Below are 12,902 nucleotides of genomic sequence, written 5' to 3' on the forward strand. Positions count from 1 at the left end.
ATTACAGTGAATCATATACTGAATGAATTTCTAGGTTATTTCAGAGGGCAAGTAAGAGTCAATGACATTACCATGGGTATGGTGGCACATGTAGGCAAGACTAAAGAGAGCAGTTTTCCTTCTCTAAAGGATGTTAGTGAACCAGATGGGTTTTTACAAGAACAGATTGATGATAATAATTACAGGCCATTAGCCTGGGCATCTGGATAAATAATTCAGTGACATGACCAGTATAGCACCATCTCCCACTTGAAACTCACGCATGTTGCTTCTCATAATCTAGGGCCACATCTTTAAAACTTTATGCCAGACAGTCGTATAACATTAGCACGATATATGTAATGCATCGACAGTCACTGCACAGCTTGAAATTATTGAATCATTCCAAACATTAGGAGGCCATTTGGCCTATCATCCCATTCTTCTATACTTGCTCCATAATCAGCAATTTCTTTTCTTTTCAAGAATATATGCAATTCAGTTTTGAAAATTATGGTTGAATCTGCTTCTATCCTGTTTACAGTCGATATAAACAAGATTATAAAACTTGCTGGATAATAAAAAACCTAATCTTCTCTCTAATACTTCTGTCAATTATTACTACCAACACTCCAGCCAGTAAAAACAGCTTCTCCTTAATCACTTTTCTAATTTTTTTTATTTCTAGCAGTGGTTTCATGCACAACTGAAAGTTGTTTTCTCCTTGCCTTCAAATCGCCTGTGTAACATTTCACCACCACTAAATCACCAATTAATAACCAATTTACAGGCAGATCCTGTTAAAGGCAGTACAAGCGTACCAAAGGAGATCCTTGATTACTCTAGACATTTTCTAATTAGCCTGTTCAGAGCATTTATTACACAGCTCTGGAGCAGTTAGGACTTGATCCTGTGCCTCCTGGCTCAGAACTGTGCCACAACATCTACATTAATTATTCTTTTTGTTTTTTTTCCCTCCCTTTATTATCTTTCAAAACCTTCAGAATTCTTAATACCTGCTTAAATCTTCCCTTAACCTATTCTGCTCTAAGACAAATAACTAGATTTATTCATCTTAGCATGCAATGACCTCTCTAATCTTTGATATTATTCAGCTAAATCTCTCCTACGCCTACTTCAAAAAGCGTGATATTCAAAACTGGGTACAATGATCTAGCGGTGGCTTATCACTGATTCAGAAAGGTTTAGTGCACAATTCTCCTATGGTTCTACATAGAGGGTGGAGACACGTTTCAATTTTCTCTATCGCAACCTTACCCAAAACAAAAACCAATGGAACTGTGGATGCTGTAAATCACAAATAAACACAGAAATTCCTGGAAAAGCTCAGCAGGTCTGAGGAAGGACCCAAAACGTTAACTCCGAATTTTTCTTCACAGATGCTGCCAGACCTGTTGAGCTTTTCCAGCAACTTCTGTTTTTATTCCTTATTCAAAACAAAATACTTAATTTACAAAAGTGCCAAACAGCAGACTTAACAAATGAAACCTTTTATTTACCACATCTGCAAAGAAGCAGAGTAAAAGACAGAAAGACTGGACACCAAATCCTGATCATTAGGGAAGTGGTTGAGGAATGGGGCCAAGTTAAGTTAGATTCAAGTATCACCATTCTTACTTTCTCCTTTGTTGACACATACTCCAAATTAGCCTTGAGAGATTCTATACGAAAGTGGAGTTCAAAGTGGGTGGGAAGGGGAGGGGATATGGATGACACACCTTTTCTTTCCTGTAATTTGAAAAATCTTTCTTAAAATAAATCGATAGCTACTGTTCTGACCACATCAACCATGTTAACCAGGCAGGTTAATATTGTGAGGCAAGTTTTATAATCTTGTTTATATTGTAAGTTTTCAACTAACTGAATTGACCCTTTATTACTTATATAAGGAAGGCAGATGGATTGCCAATTTCAGCACCTGTAACCTGCCATGTGAGAATCATAGAGTCCCTACAGTACGGAAAGAGGCCATTCAGCCCATTGAGTCTGCACTGATCCTCTGAAGAGCAGTCTCCCACCCTATCCCTACAATTAGCATGGCTAAACCACTTAATCTGCAAATCTTTGGACTGTAAGAGGAAATGAGAGCACACAGAGGAAATCCATGCAGACACAGGGAGAATGTACAAACTCCACACAGACAGTCACCCAACACTGGAATCAAATCCAGGTCCCTGGTGCTGTGAGACAGATGTGCTAACCACTGTGCCGACGTGCTGCCCTAAATTATGAGCGTAAGCGTAAGAGTTGGTGGGAAAGTGGTGAGCTGGGTACTCACTCAATTTCACATACCCCCCTGCTGAACACCCACATACACACACACTCGCACACATATGCACGCACACACATACATGTAAGCACACACTCGCACATATGCACAAATGCACACATGCATGTGCACACACACACACACATGCACACATACACACGCACATGCGCACTTACACACATGCATGCACACACCCACAGACATGCACATGCACACACACATGCACACGCACACACACACGCATGCACACATGTGCGCACACACACACACGCATACATGCATATACAGACACACACACACACACACACACACACGCACATACGTGCACACACACCACACCAGGCCCAATTGTTTAGGTGTACAGAGTTGAAATCCCAGATCCGTGAACATGACCTTTTAAAATGGAAACCCTCACTTCTGATTTGGTCCAGGAGTTGGTCAGGGAACCTGGGAACAACCTAAGAGGCTGCTAGTTCCTGAGGCAGGCTGAGTGGAAGGCCTGTCTTGGGGCTCCAACACTGTGTTTGAAGTTTGAAAATAAAGATTTAAAACACCCTCTCATTGACTGCACTCTCCATGACCCATTCATTCCAACATGGTTGTGGTTGTTAGAGTTCAGTCAGCTCAGCTGCAGGACATCTCTGCAGGAGTTCCTCAGGGTAGTGTCCTAGGGCTAACTGTCTTCAGCTGTTTCATCAATGACCTTCTATCCATCAGTAGGTCAGAAGTGGGCATGTTCACTGATAACTACACCATGTTCAGCTCCATTCGTGGCTTGGCAAAAACTGAAGCAACAAGATCTGGACAATACGCAGACTTGGGCAGACAAGTGGTAAGTAATATTCACACCACACACATACCAGGAAATGAACATCTGCAATGGGAGACAATCTAACCACCACCCTCTGACATTCAGTGGTGTTCCCATCACTGAATTTCCCCACTATCAACATCCTTGGGGTTACCATTGACTAAAAACTCAACTGGACTTGCCACATAAAGATAGTAGCTACAACAGCAGGTCAGATCCAGGAATTCCACAGTGAACAAGTCACCTCCTGACTCCCCAAAGCCTGTCCACCATCTACAAGGCACAAGTCAGGAGCGTGATGGAATATTCCCTACTTGCCTGGATGGTTGCAGATCCAAGAACTCTTAAGAAGCTTTACACCATCCAGAGCAAAACAACCATTTGATTGGCACAACCTCCACAAGCATCTACACCCTCCACCATCATTGCTTAATAGCAGCAATGTATACCATCTACAAGATGCACTGCAAAATTCACCAAAGATCCTTAGGCAGCACCTTTCAAACCTATGACCACTTGCAGCTAGAAGGACAAGGACAGCAGATCCATGGGAACACCACCAGTTGCAGGCTACCCTCCAAGCCACTTGCTATCCTGACCTGGAAATATATTGCCATTCTTCACTGGGTCAAATCCTGGAATTCACTCCCTGGGGACATTGTGGGTCATCCTACAGTATGTGGACTGCAGCAGTTCAAGAAGGCAGTTCACCACTACCTTCTCAAGAGCAATTAGGGACGGGCAAGAAATGCTGGCTAACCAGCAACACCCGTATCCCATAAGTGAGTTAAAAAAAGACTTAAGAGCTTAATCTTTATGTCAATGAACAGTTTAACTCAATATATAGTTGAGGCTGTCCATCAATAGGCACTCCATTGTGGAAATGACGGTTTTGTAGTAGAAATCCTAGTAATTTTAGTTTTAGTAATAGTAATTTTACAAGAGCAAGCATTCTGAAACAGCTACTCCTTTTTCTCACAACATATTTTTTGGACAGTTTCTTGAGAAATTTGTCAGTCCTAATGGGTTTATGCACTTTTAATGCACAAGTATGCCTTGTCACAATCCCAAAGGATGTCTTACATCACCCGCACCAAAGTATCCTGGGACCAGATCCAAAGGGACATCTTGCCTCTATCATTGTGTATATTTAAGACTTAGATAGACAGATTTTTGATCAGTAGGAGAATCCATGAAGTAGGGGAAAGGGCAGGAAAGTGGATGTGAGGAATGGTCCTATTGACGGGTGGAGAAGGCTTCTGGAGCCGAAAGGCCTATTCCTGTTCCTACTTCTTATCATCTTATAGTCTCTCCAAAAGGGGAGAAAGTTAAAACATTCCTCCAGCCTTTACTGGGGCGATACGGTGGCTCAGTGGTTAGCACTGCTGACTCACTGACTGTCTGTGTGGAGTTTGCACAATCTCCCTGTGTCTGCGAGGGTTTCTTCCAGGTGCTCCGGTTTCCTCCCACAGTCCAAAGATATGCAGGCTAGGTGGATTGGCCATGCTAAATTGCCCATAGTGTTCAGGGATGTGTAGATTAGGTACGTTATAGGGAAATGGGTCTGGGTGGGATGCACTGAGAGTCGGTGTGGACTTGTTGGGCCGAAGGGCCTGCTTCCACACTGTAGGGATTCTGTGATTTACCACTTGCACCTTATTTACTCCACACACTCCCAATCCCCCACCAAGACCAACCCATGCAACCTAATGCCCTCTATCTATCTGCCATGGCCCCTTATACCCATATGCCAATTTAGCATCTACTTCAATGCACCACTATTTTCCCTTTCACTTTCGATACTGACACAGATAACCCCATAAGTAGGAGAAAAATGTAATTCTATAACCTAAATTTCTATGTTGAGAACTATACCAGCTACACCATTGAATAAGCACTCACATTCATAAATAAACATATTGACACTTGTTAACACACTTGATGTTTCTTGATAGGTTGATGCTGCATGACACTTCTTGACATTTCTTGATCATTCTCGACAGATTGACACTTGTTGACAGTTCTTGGCAGGTTGACACTTCTCAACTTGTTGAAACTTTCTGATAGCTCGTGATAAGCCAATAGTCTCTGACACGTCTTGACATTATTGATCCTTTTTGACAGGTTGACATGTTAACATAACAATACTTGTTTATACTTCTTACAGGTGTTACTTGTTGACATTTCCTTACACTTCTTGGCAAGTCAATGCTTTTGACAAATGTTGACAGTTGTTGACACTTGTTGATAGCTTCACATTTCTTGACTGGTTCACACTTCTTCAACATTTTTTGACACTTCTTTACAGGTTAACCCTTGTTCATAATTGTTGATACATGTTGACAATTCCTTACAGTTTGACATTTCATGAATCTTCCTGGTGCGTTAAGACAAAGAACAATACAGCACAGGAACATGTCCTTCAGTCCTCCAAGCTTGCACAACCACATTTTGCCCTTCCACATTAAGAAGGTCTTCACTTACAGGATCCATATCCCTCTATTCCCTTTCTAGTCATGTATTTATCCAGGTGCTTCTTGAATGCTGATATTGTATCCTACTTCCACCACCCCCTCTGGCAATACATTGCAGGCACTTTGTGTGAAAAATGTGCCTCACACATCTCTTTTAAACTTTCCCCCTTGTACCTTCAACCTGTGTCCCTTAGTAATTGACCCCTCCACCCTGGGAAAAAGCCTGATAATTTCCACTCTGTCCATGCCATTCACAATTTTATAAACTTCTATCAGGTAGCCCCTCAACCTCCCGCATTCTAGTAAAAACAAACCTAGTCTATCCAACATTTCTTCATAGCTAAAATCCCCCATACCTAGCAACATCCTGGTAAATATTTTCAGTACTGTCTCTAAAACATCCACATCCTTCTGGTAGTGTGGTGATCAGAATTGTATGCAACATTCTAAGTGTGGTCTAAGTAAAGTTCTATAAAGCTGCAGCATAACTTGCCTATCCTCATACTCAATGTCCCTTCCAATGAAGGTAAGCATGCCATAAGCATTTTTTACTACCATATCTACCTGCTCTGCCACCTTCTGTGACCTGTGGAACTGCACACCCAGATCCTTCTGCATATCAACACTCCTAAGAGTCCTGCCATTCATTGTATAATTTCCACCCGTACCTCACATTTGTCCAGATTAATCTCCATCTGCCATTTTCCTGCCCATGCTTCCAACTGATTTATACCCTGTTGTATCTTCTGACAATTCTCCTCACTATTCCCCTGCAACACCACCAATCTTTGTATCGTCCAGAAACTTATTAATTAGACCATCTACATTTTCCTCCAAATCATTTCTGTAGATCACAACCAGCAGTTCTCAGCACTGATCCCCGGGGAACACCACTAGTCACAGCCCTCCATTCCAAAAAGCATCCTTCCACCGATACTGTCTGTCTCCTATGACTAAGCCAGTTCTGTATCCATCTTGCCAGCTCACCCCTGATACTCTGTGGCTTCACCTTTGGTACCAGTCTGCCACGAGGGACCTTGACAAAGGCTTCACTGAAGTCCACTTAGACAACATCAACTTGCTTTTCCTTCATTAATCGTCTTCAGCACCTCCTCTAAAAACTCGATCAAGTTAGTGAGGCACGACCTCCCCCGAGCAAAACCATGTCGTCTGTCGCTAATAAATCCATTTGCTTCTAAATGTGTACAGATCTTGTCCCTGAGAATCTTTTCCAATAATTTCCCTACCTCCGACATGAGATTCACAGGCCTGTAATTTCCAGGATTATCCCTGCTATCCTTCTTAAACAAAGGGACAACATTGGCTATTCTCCAGTCCTCTGGGACCTAACCTGTGGCCGAAGAGGATACAAAGATGTCTGTCATTGCTCCAGCAATTTGTTCTCTTGCCTCCCTCGATATCATGGGATAGATCCCATGAGGATCCAGGGACTTACCTACTTAATACTTTTTAAGACAACACCTCTTCCTTTTTGATGCTACATGATACTTCTTGACATTCCCTGTTCTTGACATTCCTTGACTGATCTTGACAATCATTGAAATTTGTTGACAGGTTGTCATTACTTACCAGGTCGATGCTTGGTGCCACATCTAGACATTTCTTGATCCTTTTCAACAGGTGACACTTCTTAATAGGTTGATAATTGTTCAGACTAGTTGACATTACCTGACACTTCTTGACAGGTCAATGCTTGTTGACTATTGTTGACACTTGCTGACAGCTTGATATTGATTGAGAGATTGATCTTTCTTAACAGGTTGACGCTTCCTGACACTTCTTGATAGGTCAATGCTCATTGATACTTCTTGACAATTTGACATTTGTTGACCCTTCCTAACAGTTCTTAACACATTGATTCTTGACTGATTGACACTTGTTGACTGGTCTTGGTGAGGCTTGACAGGTTGAACAGTTCCAAGGAGTGTGACACCATTTACATGCAATCTCATCCACAGTTAAAAGTCCTAAATACACCTGACCTCCCAACCATGGGATCTCTCACCCCACTCCCAAATGATACTTGATGACCCCTATCCCAAAAAGATCTCTAATTCCCTCTTTCAAGGTGCCCCCTCTTCCAACATGCCCTGGGGCAGATCTGTAAGTGTACCTTTTCTCTCCATTCAGCCTATTCAAAACATATACATTGAGGACAGACTTGCTGTGGTCTAATCTCCTTATTCTGGATTCCAGACACTGAGAAAAACAAAACTCTGATTTAAGTGGAGGCAACTGATTATTTAAAACAAAAATCTGTCTCCAGGAACTGTACATGAGCAAATTAGAAATGCTGGATTAGGGCAGTTTCTGGGATTCGCAATTTACTTCCTGCTGCAAGTGAGATACTTTCCATCACTGCAACCTGTCTCTTGCAAAAGCACATATCACTCTCTGTCCCAAACACTCACTTTTTCACACACAACATACTGTCATCCTCTCTCACAAACAATACTGCAGCTAGTGATGATGCTATGGTGATAAGTGTAGCTTTATTCTAGGTATTTGATCAGGGTTCAATTGCCAGCCACTACAATTTTAAAATTTTTGGGCTAGTATGTTGGCATGGATAGAAGTTTGCCTAACTAATAGAAGACAGTTGGGTTAAAGAGGACATTTCCAGAATGGTAGCCTGTAACTATGGAGAGCCACAAGGATCAGTTCTGGGGGCCATAATTATGTACTATATATATGTACTGTCGTCAAGTTCATGAATGACACAAAAATGGGTGGAAGGCAAATAATGTGGATAACACAAAAAATCTAAGGAGGGATATATTTAGATTAAGTGACTGGGCAAAATCATGGCAGATGGAGAACAATGTGGGAAAAGTAAAAATAGAAGAGATGAATATTATATAAATGTTGAAAAATTGCAGAAAGCTGCGGAACAGGTGGATTTGAGGGTCCTCGTACATGAGTTGCAGAAAGCTAGTATTCATATTCATGGATAATAGGGGATGTAATGGACTGTTGGCCTTTATTTCAGGGGGAATAGAGTGTTAAAAATACGAAAGTTTTGCTAAAACTGTATGAGGTACTAGTAAGACCACAGCTGGAATACTGAGAACAGTTTTGGTCCCATATTAAAGAAAGATTGGCATTGGAAGTATTTCAGACAGGGTACATTGTGTTGTTTCTGGATATGAAGGATTTTCTTATGAGGAGAAGCTGAGTAGGTTAAGCTTATGATCATTGGAGTTTAGAAAATTGAGAAGAAACCTTATTGAAACATGAAAGATTCTGAAGATACTTGATAGGCTAGATGGGGAGATGTTTCCCCTTGTGGGAGAGTTTTGGAACGAGGGCACAAGCGCAGAATAAGGGGTCACCCATTTGAAGGAGAGAGGAGAATGAATTGTTCATCTGAGGGTAATAAATCTATGAAATTCTTTACTGCAGAGAGCCAACAATGCTGGATTGTTCGTTATATTCATGGCTGAAATAGACATCTTTTATTAGTAAGGGAATCGAGGGTTATGAGAATAAGGTAGGGAAGTGAATTGAGGATTATTAAATTGGTAATGATCTCATTGAATAGATTTGATGGGCTGAATGGCCAATTTTTGCTTCTTAATATGGCCTAAATGTACACACACATATTCTTTCTCACACACAGACAAACACGGACATATTCTCCCTTACATACATGTGCACGCGCACACATACACACACACACAAATCCTCCCTCACACATAAACATACTCTCTCACCCTCGCTCACATATACATATACATGCACTCACACCATCTCAGTCCCCTCATACATAAACTTCCTCTCATATTCTCTATGGGCTTGGAAGGCCCACTCTTCCATTTTGACTGCAGTCTTTCAGGATGTTCAAAGGACAGAGTCTCTTTACCCTACAATCTGCTCTCAGCCACTTCCCACAAATTACTTACCTCCTGTGCTGTCTTTTCACCCTCTGAATTCCAGCCTTATACCCTCACTTGGCGATCAAACATTGTGTTCCTTGCAACCTTCAGCAAACCCCCTACGGCTCCCCGCCATCCCAGGCCTGCAAGTCGGGATATTTGCGCAACCTGCTTGTCTTCCAATCAGCAGTTGTTTCTTTGTAGTAAGCTATTCAGTAACAAATGTGGGAGTGAAACAGCTTCTGATTAGCAGAAGTCCTGGCAGAATCTTCTAAATGTACATGCCTGTACTTGAAACATCGTCATGAGACAGATAAGATCTCTTTGTAGGTCAAAGCCTGTTAGAAAAGCCCGGTTTAATATAACTTCCCAACTCTAACTGTACAAAGTAAATAATTCCAATATGCTTTACCAAGTTATTTCATAGATCCTCTGTTCTGTGGGAAAAGAAGAACTTATAACTTCTAATCTATTTATTCTCTCAAATAATCTATATAAAGCTCTTCACCCTATCTAATGGAAATAATTTGTCAAGTGAGTACAATCTAGTCAGTTTATTATTTATAGACCTCAACAAAATTGACCCTGATTTTCTTCAGTAAATGAATCCTATTACAATGTATTTACAGCTTGGAGCAGCTGTGAGCAAGTGTATGCCACTCTTTATGCTGCACATAGGACTCCGCCCATCCTTCGTCATCTAACTCAGTCAAGATAAACCCGCGTTTATTTAGCTTTTCATTGTTAGTGAACTCAACTGTTTCTTGTGATAGAAAATTCCACATTCTAAACACTCAGGAACACAGGAATATGGATGTCTTGCTGCAATTATACAAGCATTGGTGAGGCCACACCTGGAATATTATGTGCAGTTTTAGTCTTATCTGAGAAAGGATGTTCTTGCTAAAGAGGAAATGCAGCAAAGGTTTACCAAATTGATTCCTGGGGTGACAGAACTGACCTATAAGGAAAGATTGAGTGAGTTACAATTGTATTCACTGGATTTCAGAAGCATGACGAGGAAATCTCAGATAAACCCTTAAAATTCTAACAGGACTAGTCAGGTTAGATGCAGAAAAGATGTGCTTAATGGTAGGGGAGTCTAGAACCAGGGGTCGTAGTTTAAGGATAAGGAGTAAACCTTTTAGGACTGAGATGAGGAGAAATTTCTTCATCCAGAGAGTGGTGAGTCTGTGGAATTCACTGCCACAGAAAGTGGTCAGGGCCAAAACATTGTGTGTTTTCAAAAAGGAGGTAAATATAGCACTTGTGGCGAAAGGGATCAAGAAATATGGGTGGAGGGAAGGATCGGGTCATAAGCTCAATGGTCAGCCATGGTCATAATGAATGGTGGAGCTGGCTAGAGGGATCGAATGGCCTACTCATGCTCCTATCCTTGCTGTTTCTGGGTAAAGTTATTTACTTTGCCTTTCCTGTTAATTGCATAGCAACATTCAATCTCATAAGTATCTTTCCTCATATGAAAACCTCAAGTATTGGCCTAGTGAATATTCTCTGAACTGCCTCCGATGTCACAATGTCTTTCCTTAAAAACAGTGACCAAAACTGCACACAGTGTTCTAGGTGTGATCTCATCAATGCCCTGGACAGTTATAGTAAGACTTTCTTACTTTTATACACCATCCTCCTTTCAATAAAGGCTAAAATTCAATTCGCCTTCTGAAATACTTGATGTATCTTTCACCAAGCCATGGAGAGACAATATAAAATGAAGGGTATGAGTTGAATCTTATTTATTTTTGGCTAAGTGCAAGTTGTGTTAAGTTGTTTTGAAGGGATTTCTTCCTCATGGCCTTGCGAGATTTCTCACTGTATCTTACTGAACACTCCCCATTAACTACTTACCCCACCACAGTGATGTCCTTCACGTTTGATTCCAGCTCCATCTTACCATGCATCACTCAGCATGGTGGCTCAGTGGTTAGCACTGCTGCCTCACAGCACTAGGGACCCAGCTTTGGCCGACTGTCTGTGTGGAGTTTGCACATTCTCCCAGTGTCTGTGTGGATTTCCTTCAGGTGCTCCGGTTTCCTCCCACAGTCCAAAGACGTGCAAGTTAGGTGGATTGGTCATGTTAAGTTGTCCATGGTGTTCAGAGATGTGCACATTAGGTGGGTTAGCCATGTTAAATACAGGGATATGGGGATATAGTAAGGGGTGTGGGACTGGGTGGGATGTCCTTCAGACGGCTGGTGTGGACTTAATGGGCCGAATGGTCTGTTTTTACACTGCAGGGATTCTATGATTATTGGCACATATTTGCCAAAAGACCAGTATTACTTGTATCCACACTACATTTACAGAGCCGTTGTGCACACTGCCAGGCACCAGCATTCTGCTCCGTCGAGGAAGTCCTCTGAAAGAGGATGAGCAGGGGAAGGTCCTAGTCAAGAGAATGCTGCAAAGGAGAGGAGTCTTCTCCCTGTGGGATCGGCAGATGAGGCTTTGCCACCCAGACCCTGACAGCCTGGTCCATGATCGTCATCCAGGTCAGTGCTATCTCCATGATCCAGAGAAACAGCCAGCAGTGCCACAAGAAGGTCAATAACTTTTCCATGACAGTAGATGTGACGTTCCTCTCCACAACCTCACACTGACTCTGTCCCTGCAGCCGCACACACCTTCTACCAAGGCTCGTATTCTGCCATTCTCACTGTCAGTTGCTTGTGACCCACACCAATCCCTAACACCACTCACCCTGCATGCCCTCTGCATAGTTCCGGCACTCACTCAGGACACCTCACCACCTTTTGCTGACTTACATTAGCAGTGCCACAAACTTCTTTCTCACTGAATTCTGCCCAATCTCTCATTACAGGAAAAGCAGCTCCTAACAGGGCAGAGCAAGGGTTAGGATCCTTACCCCTTATGAGGAGACAACCTTGACTCTTACAGGAGAAGACCAGGATTGCTCCTACAGGAATATCAAAACATTCATGTCTGAGTAAGCACCGTTCCTCATTCCACTACAACTCTCATCTTGACCCTGCTGTAAGTCTTATTCAGTGCACACTACTGGCTTGCAATGCCTTCTTTCTCTTTTGTCTTGTAGGTACAGCCAGCATCTCCACCACCCATGGTAAAACAGCATGTTCCACTAGAAATCGCCTTCTGAACCTCTGAGGATGAAAATACTGTGCCACAGAAGGAGCATCGACTAGTCTGCATCCTGCACACCCTACCAACCCAGATACTAACATATCAAGGGGAACGCTCGTGTTTAAACATTTGGGAGCACAATCTGACGATTAGAATGGCTCTGCAGCTGGCCAAAGAAGAAAGGTGTATAGAGGCAATGGGTCATCCTGATACTATTGACTCTGGTCCTACAATATCCCTATTTTTGCCCTGGCCTCTGCATCCAAAAGTGTTGGTATAAATGAGCTGGACCAGAGAGATATACAGTAAATAAGGAACCAATGCATTAACAG

General features: G+C 42.2%; 1 protein-coding gene across 1 annotated transcript in view; it reads right to left on the reverse strand.

The window, feature by feature from the left end:
* Positions 1-9,584, reverse strand: part of LOC109930338 (protein NDRG1-like) — a 119,606-nt gene extending 110,022 nt beyond the window's left edge. The window contains exon 1 of the mRNA XM_048595589.1: positions 9,478-9,584. The gene's annotated coding sequence lies outside the window, so the exon portion shown is untranslated. The remainder of the gene's footprint in view (positions 1-9,477) is intronic.
* Positions 9,585-12,902: the final 3,318 nt, after the last annotated feature.

Source organism: Rhincodon typus, chromosome 4, assembly GCF_021869965.1.
Source record: "Rhincodon typus isolate 14 chromosome 4, sRhiTyp1.1, whole genome shotgun sequence".
Taxonomy (NCBI): Eukaryota; Metazoa; Chordata; class Chondrichthyes; order Orectolobiformes; family Rhincodontidae; genus Rhincodon; species Rhincodon typus.